This window comes from Amblyraja radiata, chromosome 21 (genome assembly GCF_010909765.2).
Source record: "Amblyraja radiata isolate CabotCenter1 chromosome 21, sAmbRad1.1.pri, whole genome shotgun sequence".
Taxonomy (NCBI): Eukaryota; Metazoa; Chordata; class Chondrichthyes; order Rajiformes; family Rajidae; genus Amblyraja; species Amblyraja radiata.
Window position 1 is genome coordinate 30,686,744 of NC_045976.1, and position 21,818 is coordinate 30,708,561.

General features: G+C 45.9%; 1 long non-coding RNA gene across 1 annotated transcript; it reads left to right on the forward strand.

The window, feature by feature from the left end:
• Positions 1–19,826: 19,826 nt before the first annotated feature.
• Positions 19,827–21,335, forward strand: LOC116984942. The gene is made up of 2 exons (XR_004415182.1): positions 19,827–19,929; positions 21,124–21,335. It is a non-coding gene; the product is annotated as an uncharacterized LOC116984942 (long non-coding RNA).
• The last annotated feature ends 483 nt before the right edge of the window (positions 21,336–21,818 follow it).

The window sequence follows — 21,818 nt, forward strand, 5'->3', positions numbered from 1 at the left end:
GGTGGAGCATTGGGGACTGGGGAGCTTACCTGAGAAGGATATCAGTCGGGGGGAAAAGGCAGCAGGAGATAGCTCGGTCAGATAATATTAAAGTGAATACAAAGTGATTGTATAAGTACTTTAAGGGCAAATGTATATCTAGAGAGAGAATAGGGGGCCTCAGAAACCAAAACAGTTAAGTGTAGGAGTAGGCCATTCGGCCCTTCGAGCAAGCTCCACCATTCAATGTGATCATGGCTGATTAACCCCAATCAATACCCCGTTCTTGCCTTCTCCCCATATCCTCTGACTCCGCTATTTTAAGAGCCCTATCTAGCTCCATCTTGAAATCATCCAGAGAACCTGCCTCTACCGCCCTCTGAGGCAGAGAATTCCACAGACTCACCACTCTCTGTGAGAAAAAGTGTTTCCTCATCGTTCTAAATGGCTTACTCCTTATTCTTAAAATGGGGCCCTTGATTCTGGACTCCCCCAACATCGGGAACACGTTTCCTGCCTCTAGATTGTCCAAAACCTTAACAATCTTATATGTTTCAATGTATATGTTTCAATGACATATCCTCTCATCCTTCTAAACTCCAGAGTGTACGAGCCCAGCTGCTCCATTCTCTCAGCATATGACAGTCCCGTCATCCCAGGAATTAACTTTGTAAACCTACGCTGCACTCCCTCAATAGCAAGAATGTCCTTCCTCAAACTAGGGGACCAAAATTGCACATATTACTCCAGGTGTGGTCTCACTTGGGCTCTGTACAACTGCAAAAGGACCTCTTTGCTCCTATATTCGATCATTGCTGGGCCTATTGCTGTTTGCAGTTTACATCAATAATTTGGATGAAAATGTACAAGCATCATTAGTAAATTTGCAAATGATACTAAAGTGGGCAATATCTTAGATACTGATGATGGCTTTCAAAAATTACAGCAGGATTTTGATTAGCTGAGCAAGTGGGCTGAGTAAAAGCTAATGAGGTTTAATGCAGAAAAATGTAAGGTGTTGTATTTTGTGAAGTTAAACCAGAGGACGGCCATTACAGTGAATGGTACAGCCCTGGGGAGTGCTGGCATAACAGGTACATTGTTCCCCGAAAGTGGTGTCATAGTTAATGGTGTGGTTAAGATGGGCTATCAGTTCATTGGCCTTCATCAATCAGGGCATTGAGTATAGCCTAGGATATAACCCTGCTGTAGGAAAGCTATCATTAAGCTGGAAAGAGTGCAGAGAAGATGTACGAGGTTGCTGCCGGGACTCAGGGACTTGAGCTATTGGGAAAGGTTGTGGAGGGTTGGACTTTATTCCATGGAGTGCAAGGGGCTGAGGGGAGATCTTATAGAGGTGTATTAAAACATGAGAGGAATAGAAAGGATGAATGTACACAGACTTTTATCAAGAGTCAGGGAATCAAGAAATGGAGTACATATGTTTAAGGTGAGGGGCGAATGATTTAATAACCAGAAAGGCAAACATTTCACATAGAGGATGATAAATGGAACAACATTCCTGAGGAGAGTTGGTGAGGCAGGCACTATAAGAACAATTAGAAAACATTTGGACAGGTACATGGATAGCAAAGGTTTCGAGGGAAATGGATCAAACACAGGCAGATGGGACTAGTTTAGTTGCGGCATCCTGAACAGCATGACAAGTTGGGCCAAAGGGCCTGTTCCCATGCTGCATGACTCTGTGACTCTGCGAATCTGTGACTCTGTGACTGTGACACTAACTAATACAACTGTTACATGTGCTCGGAGCAAAGAATGACCAAGGTAGAACATGTATAAAACTGCGGGTTTATTCAGTCAGGGGACAAAAGGGGAAGTGAAGGGAAGTGTGGACGGACGTGGATGGACGTGAGTGTGGGTGGACACCGAGCGAGCGGCGTGTAAATGACCCGCTCTGATCAGATCCCGATACTGACGGAGAAGTAACAGACAGGTTAGCGCGCATGTGTGTTTCACGGGGTACGTGGCCACGGCGCCCACAACCTCCACATACTACTTCACTCCACCCCCTAGGATGAGATTACAGGGAAAAGAGAAAATAAAAATCAACTGTACTTAAAAAAACAGTGAAAGGACTCGCGCTGTGATATAGCCTGGTCCCGGTGGATCGGCCGACACACCCTTGTGGACTGGCACAGGGGAGCATCTTTTATCTTGGTTCTTAGTTCTTGGTTTCTTGGTCCTCCAAAATATTCCAAATGGAATTTAAACTGGAGGTGGTGAAGGGAGGGATTAAGCCAGAAAGGGTTATTGGGGAAAAAAAGAGCTACTTTAAATTTAGATGCATCTGGTTGGGTAACTATAGTGGGGTGGAGATTATTCCATGCTTTAATTGTGCGTGGGAAGAACGAATTGCTGTACACATCTGTCTTTGTAGCTGGGATCACAAATTGGATCGAATGCCCTCGACTGCTCCTAATTGGTTTGGGTTTGGTGTAGGTCTTGTAATCTATGTCGAGCTGACCATTTTCCCTTTTGTAAAAACAGGTCAAACGGTGAGCTTCACGTCTGTCTTGTCTCTCCAAAGATGCTGTCTGGCCCGCAGAGTTAATCCAGCATTTTGTGTCCATTTTTGCAATAGTATTGAAATTGAATGAGGTTGGCAGCTCAAAGCAGATATGTCAACCCAAATGTATTACTACAGGTAATTATCGTCGTGTCTTCTTGATCACCTGCTGAAGAGGTCTGTAGACTTGCAAGCCCTTCATCACTTGGTGTTGTATTTGTTGGTTCACCTTCTTCAACGATGGCTTTGGCTGTCAGGGGTGCTTCGAAGTCTTTCCAGTTCTCTAACGTACAACAAGTCCTAATTCCATTTTTCTCCACATCTCCGTGAATTCTAAGATTCTGGATATCGGGCTATTGTCGGATACAATCATTTTGGATAATGGGAATCTGTTTCCTTAATCTGAAGAGTCTAGAACTGGGGTGGGGGCAACTTTCAGCATTTGGAAGAAGAGAAATTTGCTTGTGGAGAGGGTTGGGAATCTTCTGAATAGAAACATAGAAACATAGAAAATAGGTGCAGGAGGAGGCCATTTGGCCCTTCGATCCAGCACCGCCATTCATTGTGTTTATGGCTGATTGTCCCCTATCAATAACCCGTGCCTGCCTTCTCCCCATATCCCTTGACTCCACTAGCCCCTAGTGCTTTATTTAACTCTCTCTTAAATCCATCCAGTGACTTGGCCTCCACTGCCCTCTGTGGCAGGGAATTCCATAAATTCACAACTCTCTGGATGAAAAAGATTTTTCTCAGTCTTAAATGACCTCCCCTTTATTCTAAGACTGTGGCTCCTGGTTCTGGACACGCCCAACATTGGGAACATTTTTCCTGCATCTAGCTTGACCAGTCCTTTTATAATTTTATATGTTTCTATAAGAACCCCCTCATCCTTCTAAACTCCAGTGAATACAAGCCTAGTTTTTTCAATCTTTCCTCATATGATAGTCCCGCCATCCCAGGAATCAATCTCCTGAACCTACACTGCACTGCCTCAATCACAAGGATGTCCTTCCTAAAATTAGGAGACCAAAACTGTACACAATACTCCAGATGTGGTCTCACCAGAGCCCTATACAACTGCAGAAGAACCTCTTTCCTCCTATACTGAAATCCCCTTGTTATGAAGGCCAACATTCCATTAGCTTTCTTCACTGCCTGCTGGACCTGTAAGCCAACTTTCAGTGACCGGCGTACAAGGACACCTAGGTCTCGCTGCACCTCCCCCTTACCTAACCTAACCCCATTGAGACAAGGCCCCCTTGTTTTTGCCGCCAAAGTGGATAACCTCACATTTATCTATATTATACTGCATCTGCCACGCATCTGCCCACTCACTCAACCTGTCCAGGTCACCCTGCAACCTCCCAACATCCTCTTCACAGCTCACACTGCCACCCAGCTTTGTGTCATCCGCAAACTTGCTCATGTTGCTCCTAATTCCCTCTTCCAAATCATTAATATATATGGTAAACAGTTGCATTCCCAACACTGAGCCTTGCGGCACTCCGCTCGCCACTGCCTGCCATTCTGAAAAGGACCCATTCACTCCTACTCTTTGCTTCCGGTCCGCCAAGCAATTTTCTATCCACATCAACACCCTACCCCCAATACCATGTGCTCTAATTTTAGTCACCAGTCTCCCGTGCGGGACCTTATCAAAGGCTTTCTGAAAGTCTAGATACACTACATCCACTGGCACCCCTTCATCCATTTTACTTGTCACATCCTCAAAAAATTCCAGAAGATTAGTCAAGCATTATTTCCCTTTCATAAATCCATGTTGACTTGGACTAATCCTTTTACTGCTATCCAAATGCCCCATTATTACCTCTTTAATAATTGTCTCCAGCATTTTTCCCACTACCGAAGTCAGGCCAACTGGTCTGTAATTCCCCGTTTTCTCTCTCGCTCCTTTCTTGAAAAGTGGGATAACATTAGCTATCCTCCAATCCACAGGAACTGATCCTGAATCTATTGAACATTGGAAAATGATCACCAATGTGTCCACTATTTCTAGAGCCACCTCCCTGAGGACCCTGGGATGCAGACCATCAGGTCCAGGGGAGTTATCATCCTTCAGTCCCATTAGCCTACCCAATACTATTTCTCGCCTAATGAAAAAAATTTTCAGTTCCTCTACCCCCTTAGATCCTCTGTCCTCCAGTATATCTGGGAGATTGTTTGTGTCTTCCTTAGTAAAGACAGATCCAAAGTACCTATTCAACTCTTCTGCCATTTCCTTGTTGCCCATAAATATTTCACCCGTGTCTGCCTTCAAGGGACCCACATTTGACTTTGCTACTCTTTTTTCCCTTAACATATCTAAATAAGCTTTTACTGTCCTTCTTTATATTCCTGGCCAGCTTCCCTTCGTACTTCATCTTTTCAGCCCGTATTGCCCGTTTTGTTTCCTTCTGTTGTCCTATGAAAGTTTCCCAATCCTCCGGCTTCCGGCTACTCTTTGCTGTGTTATACATCTTTTCTTTAAGTTTTATTCTATCCCTAACTTCTCTTGTCAGCCACGATTGCCTGCTACACCCCTTAGAATCTTTCTTCCTTTTTGGAATGAAATGATCCTGTGTCTTCTGGATTATGCCCAGAAATTCCTGCCATTGCTGTTCCACCGTCATTCCTGCTAGGATCCCTTTTCCAGTCTAACTTGGCCAGCTCCCCTCTCATGCCTTCATAGTCCCCTTTGTTCAACTGCATCACTGACACTTCCAATTTAATCTTCTCTTTCTCAAATTGCAGATCATATTATTATCACTACCTCCAAGCAGTTCCTTTACCTCGAGTTCTCTTATCATATCTGGTTCATTGGACAACACTAAATCCAGAATTGCCTTTTCTCTGGTCGGCTCCATTACTAGCTGCTCTAAGAATCCATCTCGGAGGCATTCTACAAACTCTCTTTCTTGGCGTCCTGAACCAACCTGATTTTCCCAGTCTACCTGCATATTGAAATCTTCCATCACCACAGTGGCATTACCTTTGTTACATGCCAGTTTTAACTCCTGCTGCAACTTACACCCTACATCCGGGCTACTATTTGGGGGTCTGTAGATAACACCAATTAGTGTCTTCTTGCTTTTACAATTCCTCAACTCAATCCACAGTGAATCTACCTCGCCAGTCCCTATGTCTTCCCTCACAAGGGACTGAATTCCATTCCTCACCAGCAGCGCTAACCCCTCCTTGGCCCACCTGCTTGTCCTTTCTATAGGATGTATAACCCTGAATATTAAGTTCCCAGGCCTGATCCTCCTGCAGCAACATCTCAGTAATCCCCACAATGTCATATCTACCAACCTCTAACTGAGCCTCAAGCTCATCTACTTTACTTCTTATACTTCGCGCATTCACATACAATAGTTTTAATTCCTTACGCATCTCACCTTTCACATCGATCCCTATTACACTTGGCCATACTCTCCTATCCCTTTGTGAGCTTTCTTTCCCGTTAATTCTGGGGTCATTAACCATTCCTTTACTCTCTTTCCCTTTAACTCCGTCCTCGACTATCCCATTTGACACCCCACCCCCCTTATTCAGTTTAAAACCACCCGTGTAGCAGTGGCAAACCTGCCTGCCAGAATGTTGGTCCCCCACCTGTTAAGATGCAATCCATCTCTTTTGTTCCCCCTTACTCCATCTTCTACCTCAGAGAACTGTGGAGCTCAGAATGCACAGACTGTCATTGTTATATTGTGGGAGCATCTCAGTAAATGAAGATGTCAGAATGTTGTAAAAACCCAACTCTTCAGTGAAGCTCCTTTGGATGGAACTTGCTGGCCATCGCTGCTCTGACCACTAAGTTCAAGTTCAAGTTACATTTATTGTCACATGCACCAATTGGTACAGTGAGATTTGAGTTACCATGCAGCCAAACAAATAAAAAGAACACAATACACGATAGAGTTTAACATGAACCTCCCCCACAGCAGAATCAATATTTCCCACTGTGAGGGAAGGCAATAAAGTTCAGTTATCCTCCTCTTTGTTAACCCGTGGTCGGGGCATTTGAACCCTCCGCATTAGTGGCTATGGATGGCTCCATGTTCAGGCCCTCTCGCCAGGATGATTGGAACTCCAACGTCGGAATGGATCGGAACACACTCGCGGCTTGGTGTTCCCGAATCGGCCCCTTTCTACTGGTGTCCGCGGCTTCCGAAGTCCACAGGCCGAGCTGGACGGAAATCCAACAATGGCGACCTCAGGCAAGGGGTCCCAGACCTCGGCGATGTTAAAGTCAGCATCTCGCCCGCATCTAGAAGCTCCGCAGGCCACAGCTCCACGATGTTAAACTCAGCAGGCCCAACACTCCGGAGGTCTAACGTGGTGATCCCTGGCAAGGCATTGTCCTGCTCCGCAGTGGTAATTCAGTGCTGTGCCGCTGCTGAAGCCCTGGCCGGTCTCCGACAGCAATTGTTGCGTCAATCCAGTTGGTGGGCCGCAATGGGGGGTGGGTGGGGAAAGAAGATGCGACTCAGAGAAAAGACGCATCTCCACCCAGTTAAGTGACTGGGAAATGATTCCCCACACCCTCCACATGAAAAATAAACCATTAAAACATAATTTTAGACACACTAAAAATAACAAAAAGGGTGAAAGGACGGACAGCTGCTGGCGAAGCTGCCACACTCGATGGCGCCACCAGATGGTGCCACTAAGGTCCTTACTCCCATGTTAAATGCTTCAGGGGTTAAACACACAGTGATATCTTAAAACATTGCATGATGAGCATTTCTGAGCAATTTAATTTGGGCAGTTATTTCCAGCTTTATCAACAATCACTCATCACAAGATTAAATTGATCATATTTCAAAATTACAAAGGAAAATAACGAATCTCCCCGCAGAATGAAGTTGTTAATCAGAAACATGTTATGTAACTCTCCTCTCCTTAACAATCTGAGATCAGCCGTGGTTTTACTGCAACCGCTCAGCTTCTGCATAATCAACAACTGCCAACTGTCCTTTACCACTTTCCACAGGCTCCTACCCTGAACCATTCACACCTCAGTATTGAAAGGATTGTCGGCGATTTCAGGGACACACACCTTGAAGTTGAGGAAAATAAATATCTGTTTTCCCAACCACTCCTCCTCTGGATGTACCATAGCCAGTCACGAACTATGATCCTATTCTTTCACCCCTCTCCATCACCCATGTCTCACTCACTCTCTCCTCCCTCCACCCCACTTTCTCCCAAATGTAATACTTGTTTCATCTCTATCTTTTCCCAGTCCCAAAGTATGTCTACCTGTAATTACACTCCCCTTTCTTCTTCTGGAGATGGTATCTGGCCTGCTGTACAACCAACATTTAATTTAGGTATTCCTTCATCTGTGAGAATTTCCAATTAATTAATAATAGGCTTGTATTAGTTTATTCACAATAAAAACTCTCCTGGACATTCCTAACTCTGTGATGTGTCCCCATTGTGAGTGCTCAAGTATTAAGTGCTGAAAAAAACACAGTTTTTTGCAGAGGACAAACACAGGACCAATTCCCATTTTCATCAAACAGCAGCATGTGGAAAAAACGTACCCCTCCAATCAAGAACAATTTCTTGACCTTCCTTCCAACCACCCTGTCTCCAAACATCCCTTTCTCTCCAAAGTCTTCACCAGGTATTGGCCCATCAATTGGACCCCACAATAAAGCTGGACAAATCCAGTCCAGCGAATGACCAGACAACCAGGCTGCCCCCAATCATCAGGAGTTGTCCACAGTGTGGGCAAGTGTCACTTCCCCTCCAATAATCAACTTGCCCACGCTCAGTGTCGGTTTCACCAAGATCACTCGGCTCTGAACCGCATCACAGACTTGGTCCAAACACGGAGCAAAGAGCTGCATTCTGGAGGTGAGGCCAGAGTGAGGCTCCTTGAAAACAAGGCCGCATTTGACTGAGTGCAGCATCGAGGGGACCTGGTCATTCTGACACAAGGATCGTCAAGGAGAGAATATGTCAATGGTTGGATACATTCCCCACATAAAGTACGATGGCCGTGGTTCAACACCCCAGCCACAGAACATCACTGCAGGAGTTCCTTAGGGCAGTGTCCCAGATACAACCCTCATCAGATGATTCATCAATGACCTTCCTTCCATCAGAAGGTCAGAAGTGGGGATGTTCCCTGGTGATTGCACAATATTCAGTTCCATTCACAACAATGTTCATCCAGCAAAAACGTTCAGTTCTGGGCCAATAAATGGCCAGTAGCATTTGCACCGCATGATTGTCAGGCAATGACCACCTCTAAAAGTGAGGGTCTACCTGTACCAGCCAATTACATTAATGTCACCAGTTCCCCCACCATTTACAGCTTGGGGGCCACCATTGACTTGAAAACCTACAGGACTTGCCGGTGGGGGCGCTGCAAGCCGGCGCCCTGTCAGTAGCGTGTTAACTTTTTTCATCTTTTTAAATTTTTTTAGTATGTTTTAAAGTATGTTTTTAATGTCTCTCTGTGTGTCTTGTGTGGGGGGGGGGGGGGTAAGGGGGAAACCGTTTCGGTCGCCTCCTCCATGGAGAGGCGACTTTTTCCATGTCGCCTCCCCTGTGGCCTAACAGCAAGGATCGGCGCGGCCTTTTCCGGTAACGCACCCGGGGCTTCAGCGGCGGGCGCAGCGAGGACTCTCGGCACGGAGCGGGCGAGCCCTCGCTGGGGCTCGGCGGAGGGCAGCGCTCCGTCTCGCTGGCCCGCAGCAGCCTGAAGTCGCGGTCTGCAGAGTTCCAGCTGGCGCGGTGTCCGCAGCCCGGGATCCCTCGTGGGGGACCCGGGAGAAGGAGAAGCCACCACCGCCGGCCCGCGGCCAACTTCTACCGCGGACCCGGTGTGGACTTACCATCACCCCTGGAGGGGAGCTTCGACCGCCGGCCTTGCGGTCTGCGGTGCTTCTGGCTGCGGCAGGAACTTTAAATTTTCGACGGCCGGCCTGCGGCCTACACCAACCTAAAGCCGCGGTCTCCGGTGGGGAAGAGCCGACTCTGGACTTACCTGGATTTTTACCTGCCTGCACATCTGGACGCTCGCAGCGATGGCTGCGGAGGGTTGAGGTCCGGAGCACGGGGGGAAAATAGAGAAGGACTGGTCAAATGTTGTGCCTTCCACCACCGTGATGAATGCTGTGGTGGATGTTTGTGTTACATTTTTTATTGTGTATTGTGTGTTCTTTATCATTGTACCGCTGCTGGCAAATTCATTTCACTTGCACTTTATGTGTAATGTGATGAATAAAACCGTATTGTATTGTATTGTATTGTATTGTATTGTATTGTATTGTATTGTATTGATTCTGCGTCCGTATGGGCAGCTCAGAGGCTGGGGATACCTCAGCGAGTGATTCACCTTTGATGCCAAATTCTTCCCATCATCTACAAGTTGTGAGATCAAGAACATTGTGGAATTCTGAAGAAGCAAACAAAGCAGTGGAGGAACTCAGCAAGGCAGGTAGTATCTATACAGGGAAATGGACAGATGGACTGGGATGCTGCTAAAGAGAAGTGAGTTGAAGGAATGAGGTGGGAGTGTGGGGCAAGTGATACACAAAATGGATAATATTCATTAAATCCATTCTATTGTGCTGCTGCAAGTAAGAATTTAATTGAACTATCTGGGACATATGGCAATAAAACATTCTTGACACCTGACTTTAATATTATAAACAAATAATGGGACCATGAAGTGTTCAGATACAGTGCCACATTCTACAGTCACACTTGGAGCTCACAAGACATTTCTGTGGCTTCCTGTTCATCTTGTTCGAATCTGTCAGTCAGTGATTGGTCAGCAGCAGTTTTATGTAGATTGCTGCAGCCAATTGAGTTTGATTCCAATGGTTCCAAAAGCCTCCAAGATGCCAGAACTACACGTATATACGGATGCAACAGCATTGGAAACCTCATCGACACAGAGAGCTGGGAGAGAGAGAGGTGGGAACGGCAGCAGGATATGCCCACCTTCACTGTGAAACTTGACACTAAGGATGAATTGTTTTCTTGTGTTTCAGGTTCGAGGAAGGAAACATGATGCTGGTGTGGGTTTTGGTGCTGACCGCACTGCTTGCCAGTGATGTGGCAGGTAAGGTCCATTGATTCCAGGAGCTTTAGAAATATATTGGTGTGAGGAATGAATTCACAGGCATTGTGTTGGGACTGTGGAACATGGGAATTTGAGGACATTGGGACTAGTCGGGATGTGGTAGGAAAGATCTCTTGTCTGGGATACACATCTCAGAGCTGCTGAGTTGGAAGGTGAGTTGGAGACTCTCCTCCACATCAGGAGATAGAGATTTATCCACGGTGACGCTTCACAGGAAAACAGAGTTGCAGGAAGAGTGATATGTGACTCTCTGTCAGGAACCCAGGGGATGCAGAGGAGAAGGTTCTGCAGGCACTGGTCCAATGCAACGGGTGCAGTGTACTTGCCCACTGTGAGGGTGAGGATGGAGGTTTGAGGGAGGATGGCCAGAGTGCTGGCAATGATACAGGGGGAGTGAGTCCTGGGGGTGGAGAGTGAAAGAGACAGAGAAAGGTTGGAGATTTGATAATTAGACTGACACACCACTGTGAAATGGAAAAAAAAACTGCATATTCTAGAAACTTAAAAATTGGGATATAATTTTGTTTGTTTCAGTGACATACTATCTTCATTAGGACAGATTAATGAGTATAACTACTGTTTACATAATGTCTCCTAAAATGTAGCAATACCCCATTTCAGGAATCAATCTGTGAAGCAGCATTTCAATCCCTCTATAGCACGGATATTCTTCTTGAGACAGGGAGTGCAGACCAGTGACCGATATTCCAGGTGTAATCTCCACCCAATAAAGGGGAACATATTATTTGTCTGCAGCTTCATGTTAGGCTACGGATTAACTTTCACTATTGAATGTGCATGGACATCCAAGTCCTGTTCAATTCCAAATGTTTCCAATCTCTTGCCATTTAAAATGATAATATAATTTTATATTCTTAATTCAAAATTTGGTGATTCCATATTTTTTTACTTCATTATTCCATCTTCACATTCCTACAGTTTCTTTAAATTAGTTCAAGGTCTCTTTGCATCTTCCTCAGAACTCCCCGACACCAGCTTTGTGTCAGCAGCAGTCTTGATGCACGTCTCCCAGTCCCTTCATCCAAATCACTGATGATGCAGGGCTCTCGCTTAACTTTTTTGTCCCTGTTGCCAGCCGGGCAACCTTGGCAGCTTTTTAGGTTGCCAAATGACAGTTTAGGTGGTCATTTAAGATGGCTTGCATGACGCATGCTCGGATGAAGTGCGTAGTTACCAGTCGGAATTATGCTCAATGAAGCATAAAGTCACAAACTAACATATTCACCAATCAAGACATGATATATACCACAATGACATGCAGCAAAATTATAATACGGTATCTCAACTCTTTTTACACATTGCAATTAATGCAATTTTATTATTTCTTTCCACTTCCAAACAAAAATGTGGTTGGATTATTCAGCGTATGATCAACCTGTGTCAATAAATCCTGGACCTTGATAACATATATGCTTAACCATGCACACTACAGATTGATGCAAGCATGTTTTCTGTGAAGGACCGAAAATTATTATGACATGGCCATAGCATGGGTCGTTATTGCTATTGGTACAGAAACACTCTCGCTTCCCACATAATTTATCCACAACAAAATATACGGGTTGCAAGGAATTTTCTAAAGGTATTTTATGATAATAGCTTTTAAAACTGACTATACCCATCTGACAGGTTAAACATTACACTAACTAGCAAGAGATGGCCAAAGGACATAAATGCAGCAAATGTTCTTTTGGTAATATATTTAAAGGTGTCAAGGCGCCACATTACCGGACATTCAGATTAGATGTATGTGTTGTGAACAGCAATGAAGATATCCAGTTTGTAAGCAACAATTTTTTTTAAATTGTTGATAAACACTTTTTCCATCATTCCCACTTCAGAATTAACGTTAAAATTTCAATTGAAATATTTCCTGACCAAATTTGTGATGTATATGACTGACTGTAGAAGTAAAACCTGGATAAATCCAACATATAGTTGTGAATGTTGCTCATTAAATAACTACAGTACGCCATATATAGAGCATTGATTTGCTGTTAAAATAAATTCTGTAATAACGTGTCAGTGACAATTGAACACTGCGGTTTTAATGTTTCACGTGGTCACAATTTAATTAATCCATCTTTATGGATTAAAACAAATAATAACATTGGGAATTAAAACATATTTGATTGCATTTCGTTATCAAACATAGTCAATGTTAGCTCTGAAGACATTTCCAGCACAATATGGTCGGGAGGGGGGGGGGGGGGGTGTATGAATCAGTGCTGGATGGATAGATGGTGTTGGGGGGGGGGGGGGGGGGGTGTTGAGAAGGCAATCTGTGTGGATTGGATGGATTGAGGCAGGGGAATTAGTGCGTGTTGGTTGGAGTAGGTAAAATTGTGAGGGGAGAGCGCAGGCGATGTCAGTGGGGTTGAATGGGGGATGGATGGGGGGAGCAGTGCAGGATGGATGGGAAGGGGGGTCAGTACAGGATGAATTGGGGGACCAGTGTAGGATTGATGGGAAGTGGCAGGAGAATCAATGCGAGGTGGATAGGGAGATCAGTGCAGGATGAATAAATGGGGGGGGGAGTAGATGAGGAGGGGAGGGGATAAGGGGAGATGAGGGGGGCGTACAAGAGAGAGAGGAAGGGGCAGAGGAGGTGGGAAGGAAGGCCAGCGCTCCTCGGACAACGCCTGTCAAGCACGGAAATCGCAATCAAAATATGGAGGGGACCGCGGACAGAATATCTTGGCACACACACACACACACACACACACACACACACACACACACACACACACACACACATGCGCGAGGCTTCAATCCGGCACTAAATGCATCTCAACTGCCTGTCTCGCCTCCAGCCCTGTCTCAATCCAGACAGGGACAGGCAGAGTTGAGCAGCGCTGCTTCTCTGTGCTGGCTGTGGGCCTAGGGGCACCGCGCCCGTCTGACTCCCGATGTCTCTGGCCACCCCCCGGGGGGGGGGGTGGGGGGGCTCTCGGGTGGGGACGGGGATGGTCCAGTGGTGGTTCGGCAGCGATTACAGCGCCGGAGACCGGGATCGGTCCTGGCTGCGGTGTAGGTCTACCGAGAGTGTTTTGGCACGTCTCCCTCCTCCAATCACCGTGCTCTATCCTCACCCCCCCCCCCCCCATACTCTACTTCTGCCTCTGACCGACACCTCCAAAGGTCTGTTTTGGAAGCGCCGTTGGCAGAGTGGCAGCAGCGGACATTATCAGGCCGGGCGGGGTGCGGGAGGAGGAGGAGAAGGAGCTATCACCTCTGCTGTGCCGTGTCATTCGCTCCGACCCTCCGTCACGCCACACTTAGCATCTTTCTCACGTATTACAGCCATCGCCGACACAAAACGTCACGTTCCTTTTCTCCAGGGATGCTGCCGGACCCGCCGAGTTACTCCAGTATTTTGTGTCTAACTTTGGTATAAACCAAGTTGCCAAGCCGGGCAAAATGACTCGCCATTTAGGTTGCCCAGCGGCACGTTGAGTGGTCAGTGGCACCCGGGCAACAGCTAATTTCGAGCCCTGTGATGTTTGTAAACTGATGGGTCTTATCCCTGCGACACACTCCACTGTATCTGGTATCTTCATGGTCACTACCCTCCACACCTTGGGATGCAGCTCATCAGTTCCTGATGATTTATTGCCATTCAGCACCATTATATCTCCAACTGATGCTCATTTCCTTCACCTTCTCCTTCTTGCTGCATCTGTTGTCCTCCATTTATTTGAAGTTTCATGTGTCTTCTCTGAGGGCCAAAGGACCTGTTTCAACATTGTATCCCTAAAATAAAGTAAAAAGTTATTCTAATCCTCTGTGTGTGTGTGCATGAGTGTGCATGTGTGAGTGTGTGTGTGTGCGAGAGTGAGTGTGTGTGTGTGTTTGTGTGTGTATATGTGTGTGTGTGTGTGTGCGCGTGCGTGAGTCTGTCTGTCTCCATGGTTAGTTTGTGCAGCGGACCCTGTTGACTTGGACCTTCTCTCCACCATCACCTTGTCCAACATGACATAGGCTAGTCCAAAAGGTGGGATCACATGAGATTCAGGCTGACCTAGCCAATTGGCTACAGTCAGCTTGGTGGAAGAAGTCAGGGGGTGACTGTGGAGGGTAGTTTTTCAGATTGCAGGTCTGTGACCAAGGTGGAAAAGTAATTTTACTGAAGAAACAAGGCCCTGGTTATTGGACAACAGAGAGAGCTCAGGGAACAAATAGACAGTTCCCTGAAAATACCTAGGATTAGAAGGTATTAGCTTTCGATTACAGTGTATTAGCTATAAGGACAGGTTGCAAAACTTGGATTGTTTACTCTGCAGCATTGAAAATTGAGTAGAGTCCTGAACAAAATATATAAAATAATGAGAGGCATAGACAGGGTAGACTGTCAAATCCTTTTTCCTCGGGTGTCAATGTAAATGACGAGAGGACATAGCTTTAAGGTCAAGGGGAAAAGTTTAAAGGGGATGTGCAAGGCAAGGTTTTACACAGAGGGTGGTGGCCAGTGGTGTTAGTGGAAGTAAATATGAGATTGGCATTGAAGAGCATTTTAGATAGGAAGTTGGATATGCAGGGAATGGAAGATAGGGCTCATGTGTAGACACAGGACATTAGTTTAACTTGCCATCATGTTTGGCACAAATGTTATGGACCGAAAGGTTTGTTCCTCTGCTGCATTCTTCTATGTTCTATTAAAGATGACATTGGTGGAGAATGTGATGAAGAAGGTTGTATGGTATTCTAGCCCTCATCAAGATCACACCTAGAAATTGTATGTTGTTCTGGTCATCATACTGTCATACTGTCATCCATAAGGTCATATGTGTTAGGAGCAGAATTAGGCCATTTAGGCCATCGTCTACTCAGCCATTGAATCATAGCTAATCTATCTCTCCCTGCTACCCCCATTTCCCTGCCTTCTCCCCATAATTTCTGACACCCGTATAAATTAAGAATCTATCTATCTCTGCCTTAAAAATATCCAGTGACTTAGCAAAGAATTCTACAGTTTCACCATCCTCTGACTAAATAAATTCCTCCCCATCTCCTTCCTAAAGGAAAGGCATGTAATTCTGAGGCTATGACCACTAGTCATACCAAGCTTTGTATAATTATAATTGACAAGAGCATTTCCGGATTAGTCACAGTCATTTTTGGAGCATAGGGAAGGCTAACACTAGAGGGCATCGGTTTACTGGTTCAAAGGTTGTTGTTACGTACTGAGGTCCAGTGAAATTTGATTTTGCCATACATTCATACAAAAAAGCAACAAGATACTTAACTACATAAAGATTAAACATAGATTTAAACAACCACCACCACAGTGGTGTGAGAGAAACCCCAGAGCACACAGCATAAGCAGAGACCCACAGCCATCAGTCCAATGTCCAGGCCACACACATGCTCCTTCACCGTAATGTGACCAGAGTTGTACCGACTGCTGTCACTCTCTCCGCAGTCCCTGGCTGCCCAAACAGCCAGAAACCCATCCACACTTGCACTCGTCACCACACTGGCCAGACCTGCATTTATTGTCCTTCCCTGACCATCCACTGCCCTTTTCAGAGGGCAGGTTACAGTCAACACATTGATGGATCTCTGGTGTCACATCGTTGTTCAGGGATAGAGTTACACATGAGGCCCAGCAGAGTAACAGGGTGCGGCAGTGTAATGGTTAAGTTACTCTGTGATATCCCGGTGATCCAGGCACATGAGTTTGAATCCCATCCCAGACACCGGGGAATTTGGATCCAAGTAAATAAACTGTAATCACTCTGGAGAAAGAAGTGATGGGGTCAGTAATGGAGACTGAAACTACTGGACTGTTATAAAAACGCATCTGGTTCATTATTATTCTTCTGGGTAAGAAATCTGTCCTCCTTCCCCAGTCTGGCCTCACCACAACTGCAGAGATCCATCAACGTGTTGACCCTTACCTGCCGTCTGAAATGGTCAGATGATGATCACGGAAGGATCTTGATCGGTTGGCCAGGTGCAGGGGCGGAAAACCCGGGGGGGCCAGAGGGGAGTCAAACGCGAGCTGTGCCCCCAGGCCCACAGCCAGCGCAGAGAAACAGCCCTAAACCCAGCTCAACTGTGCCTGTCCCGCCAGGTGAACCTGCCTGGACTTGCGGGAAATATGGCTAGTGCGGAAAAGCAGCGCTGGTATGCCGACAATCCAGGCTGGGCTGTAGTTAACCCGGTGAGACAGGCAGAGTTGAGCTGCATTTAGCGTTGGATTGAGCCTCCGAAGCCTCGCGCGTGTGTGCATGAGTGTGCGCGTGCGCGCGCGGCCGCCAAAAAATTGTGCCCCCCGTCCCCTCCATGTTTTGATAGCGAGTTCCGCTCTTGGCCAGGTGGGCTGAGGAATGGATGTTGGAACTTAATACAGAGAAGTGTGAGGTGTTGCATTTTGGGACGTGTAACATGGGTAGGACCTACACAGTGAATGGTCGCACTCTGGGGAGTGTTGTAGAGCAGAGGGATCTAAAAGTGAAGGTGCATGGTTCCTTGAAGGTGGAGTCGCAGGGTAGATAGGGTGGTCAAAAAGGCTTTTAGCACATTGGCCTTCATCAGTCAGAGTACAGAATATAGACGTTCGTGGTCATGCTGCAGTAGTATAAGACTTTGATGAGGCCGCTTTTAGAGTATTGGATTCAGTTCTGGCCACCATGTAATAGGAAAGATGTTGTCAAGCTGGAAAGGGTAAAGAGAAGATTTACGAGGATACACAAAATTGCTGGAGAAAGATTTACGAGGATGTTGCCAGGACTAGGTCTGAGATATCGGGAGAGGTTGAGTAGGCAGCGACTCTATTCCTTGGAGCGCAGGAAGATGAGGGATGATCTTATAGAGATATATAAAAAGAGGAGTAGATCATGTAGATGCACATAGTATCCTGCCCAGAGTAGGTGAATTGAGGACCAGAGGACATAGAAACATAGAAACATAGAAACATAGAAAATAGGTGCAGGAGTAGGCCATTCGGCCCTTCGAGCCTGCACCGCCATTCAATATGATCATGGCTGATCATCCAACTCAGTATCCTGTACCTGCCTTCTCTCTATACCCCCTGATCCCTTTAGCCACAAGGGCCACATCTAACTCCCTCTTAAATATAGCCAATGAACTGGCCTCAACTACCTTCTGTGGCAGAGAATTCCAGAGATTCACCACTCTCTGTGTGAAAAATGATTTCCTCATCTCGTTCCTAAAAGATTTCCCCCTTATCCTTAAACTGTGACCCCTTGCTCTGGACTTCCCCAACATCGGGAACAATCTTCCTGCATCTAGCCTGTCCAACCCCTTAAGAATTTTGTACGTTTCTATAAGATCCCCTCTCAATCTCCTAAATTCTAGAGAGTATAAACCGAGTCTATCCAGTCTTTCTTCATATGAAAGTCCTGACATCCCAGGAATCAGTCTGGTGAACCTTCTCTGTACTCCCTCTATGGCAAGAATGTCTTTCCTCAGATTAGGAGACCAAAACTGTACGCAATACTCCAGGTGTGGTCTCACCAAGACCCTGTACAACTGCTGTAGAACTTCCCTGCTCCTATACTCAAATCCTTTTGCTATGAATGATAACATACCATTCGCCTTCTTCAACTGCTTGCTGCACCTGCATGCCTACTTTTAATGACTGGTGTACGTTGGTATACGTATGATAGGTTGAGGTAAAGGGGAAAAGATGTAATAGGAATCTGAGATGTAACTTTTTCACACAAAGGCCGGTGGGTGTATGGAACAAGTTGCCAGAGGTAGTTGAGGCAGAAACTATCCCAAGTTAGACAGGTACATGAAAACGGACAGGTGTGGGGGGATGTAGGCCAAACACGGGCAGGTGGGACTAGTGTAGCTGGGATATGTTGGCCGGTGTGGGCAAATTGGGCTGATGGGCCTGTTTGACTCTATGTCAATAAATGCAGGTCCGGCCACTGTCACCACGTCCTGTGAACAAATAAAATCCCACATGTTCATGTGTCTGTTTCTGCTCCACATGAGCCTCCTCTCACCCTCCTTCATCTCACACCATCACTGGGACTTTCCTTTCCCTTCGTCAGCTTCTCTGGCTTCTCCCTAAATGTGAGATTGCAAATGGCCAGGCAATTATAGGGTGAATGTTAATCAGATGTCCACAGGTAACTGGAAGCCAGTTTGTCTGAGAATGGGTCTGCTCCAAATTGTGGCTTTGGCCAAGCGAAATCCAAGAGAACTGTTGTTGATTATTATTCATGCGTTACTTCCTCATGTCATTGTGTGGTTGATTCTGACCTTTATGACCCTTGCTTTTTTTTATTGAACATAAGATAATAATCTTATGCTTTTAAGAATTTGGTGTGATGTGATGTCAACAGCTGAGTAAAAACAAAGCACCTTTATACCTCAAGAAGGTGGATGTGTCAGAACTCTCCAGTTATTGACTGTGTTGTCTCTTGAACAGATTGTCTGCAACCATGACATGCGATTTCCTGTAACACTCAGTACAAACATTTTCTCCACACTCTCTGAAGTAAGAAGTGAATCATTGAATTTAAATAACCTGCTGGAGGTCAGTAATTGTTTGGGGTATTCACTCCCCTTGAGGAATGGATCAGCTAAACCTTCAGACGCATTCAAAGCCCTCGGGTTCTTGGCTGGGCAGTGAATATTCCAGATGTCCTCCTGATCTGGGCTGGTCCCTGAAGGGCAAGGAAATGTGAAATTCACCAAAAGAGCCACTGAATGGAGGAATGGGGCCGGTGGGTTGGAGGGGCGCGGGAGTGGGTGAAGTGCCCAGTGTTCCACTCCTCCACACACACAACAGACTCCGTGCTACAACTCACTGTCTCCATCTCCTGTTGGGTTTGGCATTCTGTGTTCATTGGTCTGCAGGGGTCTACAGTTCTTTTCTTCATTGTTCACCGTCTTTCTCTGGGAGATCCTACTTTGTTGTTTTGTTCAATGTTCACCTTTTCCTCATTTTCTGAGTTACCATTGCTCCTCTTCTCTGACCTTTCCTTTCAGATCCTGCCACTTTCCCAAAGATTATGTTACGTCCATGAGATTCCCGCACCCTACCAGTCCATAGTTTAAACTCCCATCCACTGCCCTACTTGTCTCGGCTGCTAGTATTCTGCTCTCACTCCAGCTCAGGTACAGCTCCTCCCTGTACTGTTATGTGGCAGCTTACTCAGCATTCCAACAGCAATGACCAGTGATTTATACCCACAGGTACATCATTTCACATGGATTGATGGATTTCCATATCATTACAATAAATGGGCACAACAACCACCCAACAATGCTGGACGTGTTGAAGATTGTGTGTACACTCAATATTGCCACTGTGAGTGCGACAGTGATAGAAGTGGTATTCTGTCAGACATTAATTTTAGACACAATATTGAACAGTAGGTTACCTGAATAGACCTGCTGTTATACAGAGGGAGTGAACCAACCCCATGGGTCCTGTGTTCAGCAGAACTGGACTGACTGCCCAGCAGTGAAAGGAGGATATATGGGATGTAATGCAGGAGTCAGGGGAACAGACACTGAGTGTAACTGTGCAGGAGGAATGTACAAGGGGGTAACGCTGGAGTTAGAGGAAGGTACAGAGTGACACTGCATTAATGGAAAGAACTAAACTCAGCCATGTGACTGTTCAATAAACTGCAGCGAGGCAGTGGAGCAGAGAAGTCATGAAGCTCGTTGTTCCTTGAGTGCACAGTAGGTGGAGCTCAGGAGCAGAGAGCACAGATGTACTTACGGCAGAGGTGGATGGAGAAAGGAACAGATGGATGTGTTGATGGGGTCAGTGGCATCTGACCCCATCAAGGAAGGGGGGAGGCTGGTGTGGAGCAGCAACAGTAGCACGGATCCATGGGCCGAGTGGTCTGTTTCTGTGCTCCACATACAAGGGAACACCCTAATTCTACAAACACTGGGTGTAACGCTACAGATATTGGAATGTGCACTGGTGTAAAATCCCCAGATTTAGACATGACATCAGTTGCAGAAGTTCCAGCTCCAGAGATTCCAGACTCTGCTCCCATTGTGTGAGGTCCCTGGAATGGGGAGGGCTGGGTTTATCTCTGACTGCACAGGTGTGTTGTCCAGCCCACACAGGGAGTTCCAGCCCAGAGTGAGCCCAGACACTTCAGTCTGGGACAGTCCAAACCCCCGTGAATATTGGGGGCTTCAGGTTTCAGCAACACACACTCTGGCTGCACATGGCACCTCTACAGGAAGTGACTCCCTTTATTTACACGGCAAACTCACCGATCAGGGAACATGAATGGCTCACAGACTCTGACTCAAATAGATGAAACATTTAGACCAGATAGAAAACAGAAAATGCTGGAAACACTCAGCAGATCAGGCAGCGTCTGTGGAGAGATGCACAGAGATTTCCAACAAGTACATTCCTATCTGCTCACCACAAATGTTCCAAAGTATTTTCAAGATTTATTCCAGATTTTCTGCATCTGCAGCATTTTGCTCGTGGACGAACAAATGCTAAATTATTTTTCACTTCTTCTAGGTGGATTTACTTGGAATGATTCCAACTGCAAGATAAAATTTGGTTTTATTTGTTCCTATAGTCTCTATTCCGGTTAGAAGACTCCAGAATGATCCACTCATCCTTTCCAGCAGTGGATCCAGTGCTTTGATTTCTTTGTAGCCGCTCTCACTGTCTGTGGTGACTGTACTCACTGAGCTTCTCAGCCAATAATAAAGAGAACTGCATCATGAGCTGTGTGTTTGGTGCTGTGTGTGTCCAGTTTCTTGCAGCCTTTATAAAAGTTATAGAAGACTTAATTAAGACGTCTATCATACACAGTAGATGTCAGCCATTTTACGTAATCAGCTTATTGTACTCAGACTCACGTGATTGTTAGTTTTGCAGCACTTAACATTTATCTAGTAATCAAGGCGCTAAACAAGTTATTTACTTTTACTTAAGCTTAATTTTACTTTTGTGTAGTGTATCTGTATTCTTAATAAATACATTTGTATCTTTGTACTAAACTTATAAAACATAGAAACATAGAAACATAGAAAGTAGGTGCGAGAGTAGACCACCAGGTCCGTCGAGCCCGCACCGCCACTCGCTCATGGCTGAACACTAAACAGACACACTTACCCACAAACAGTAGACACAAGACACAGAACACAAGACACTACCCTCCCCTTTATACCGCTATCACCCCTCTCCACCCCAAAAACCTCGTGATC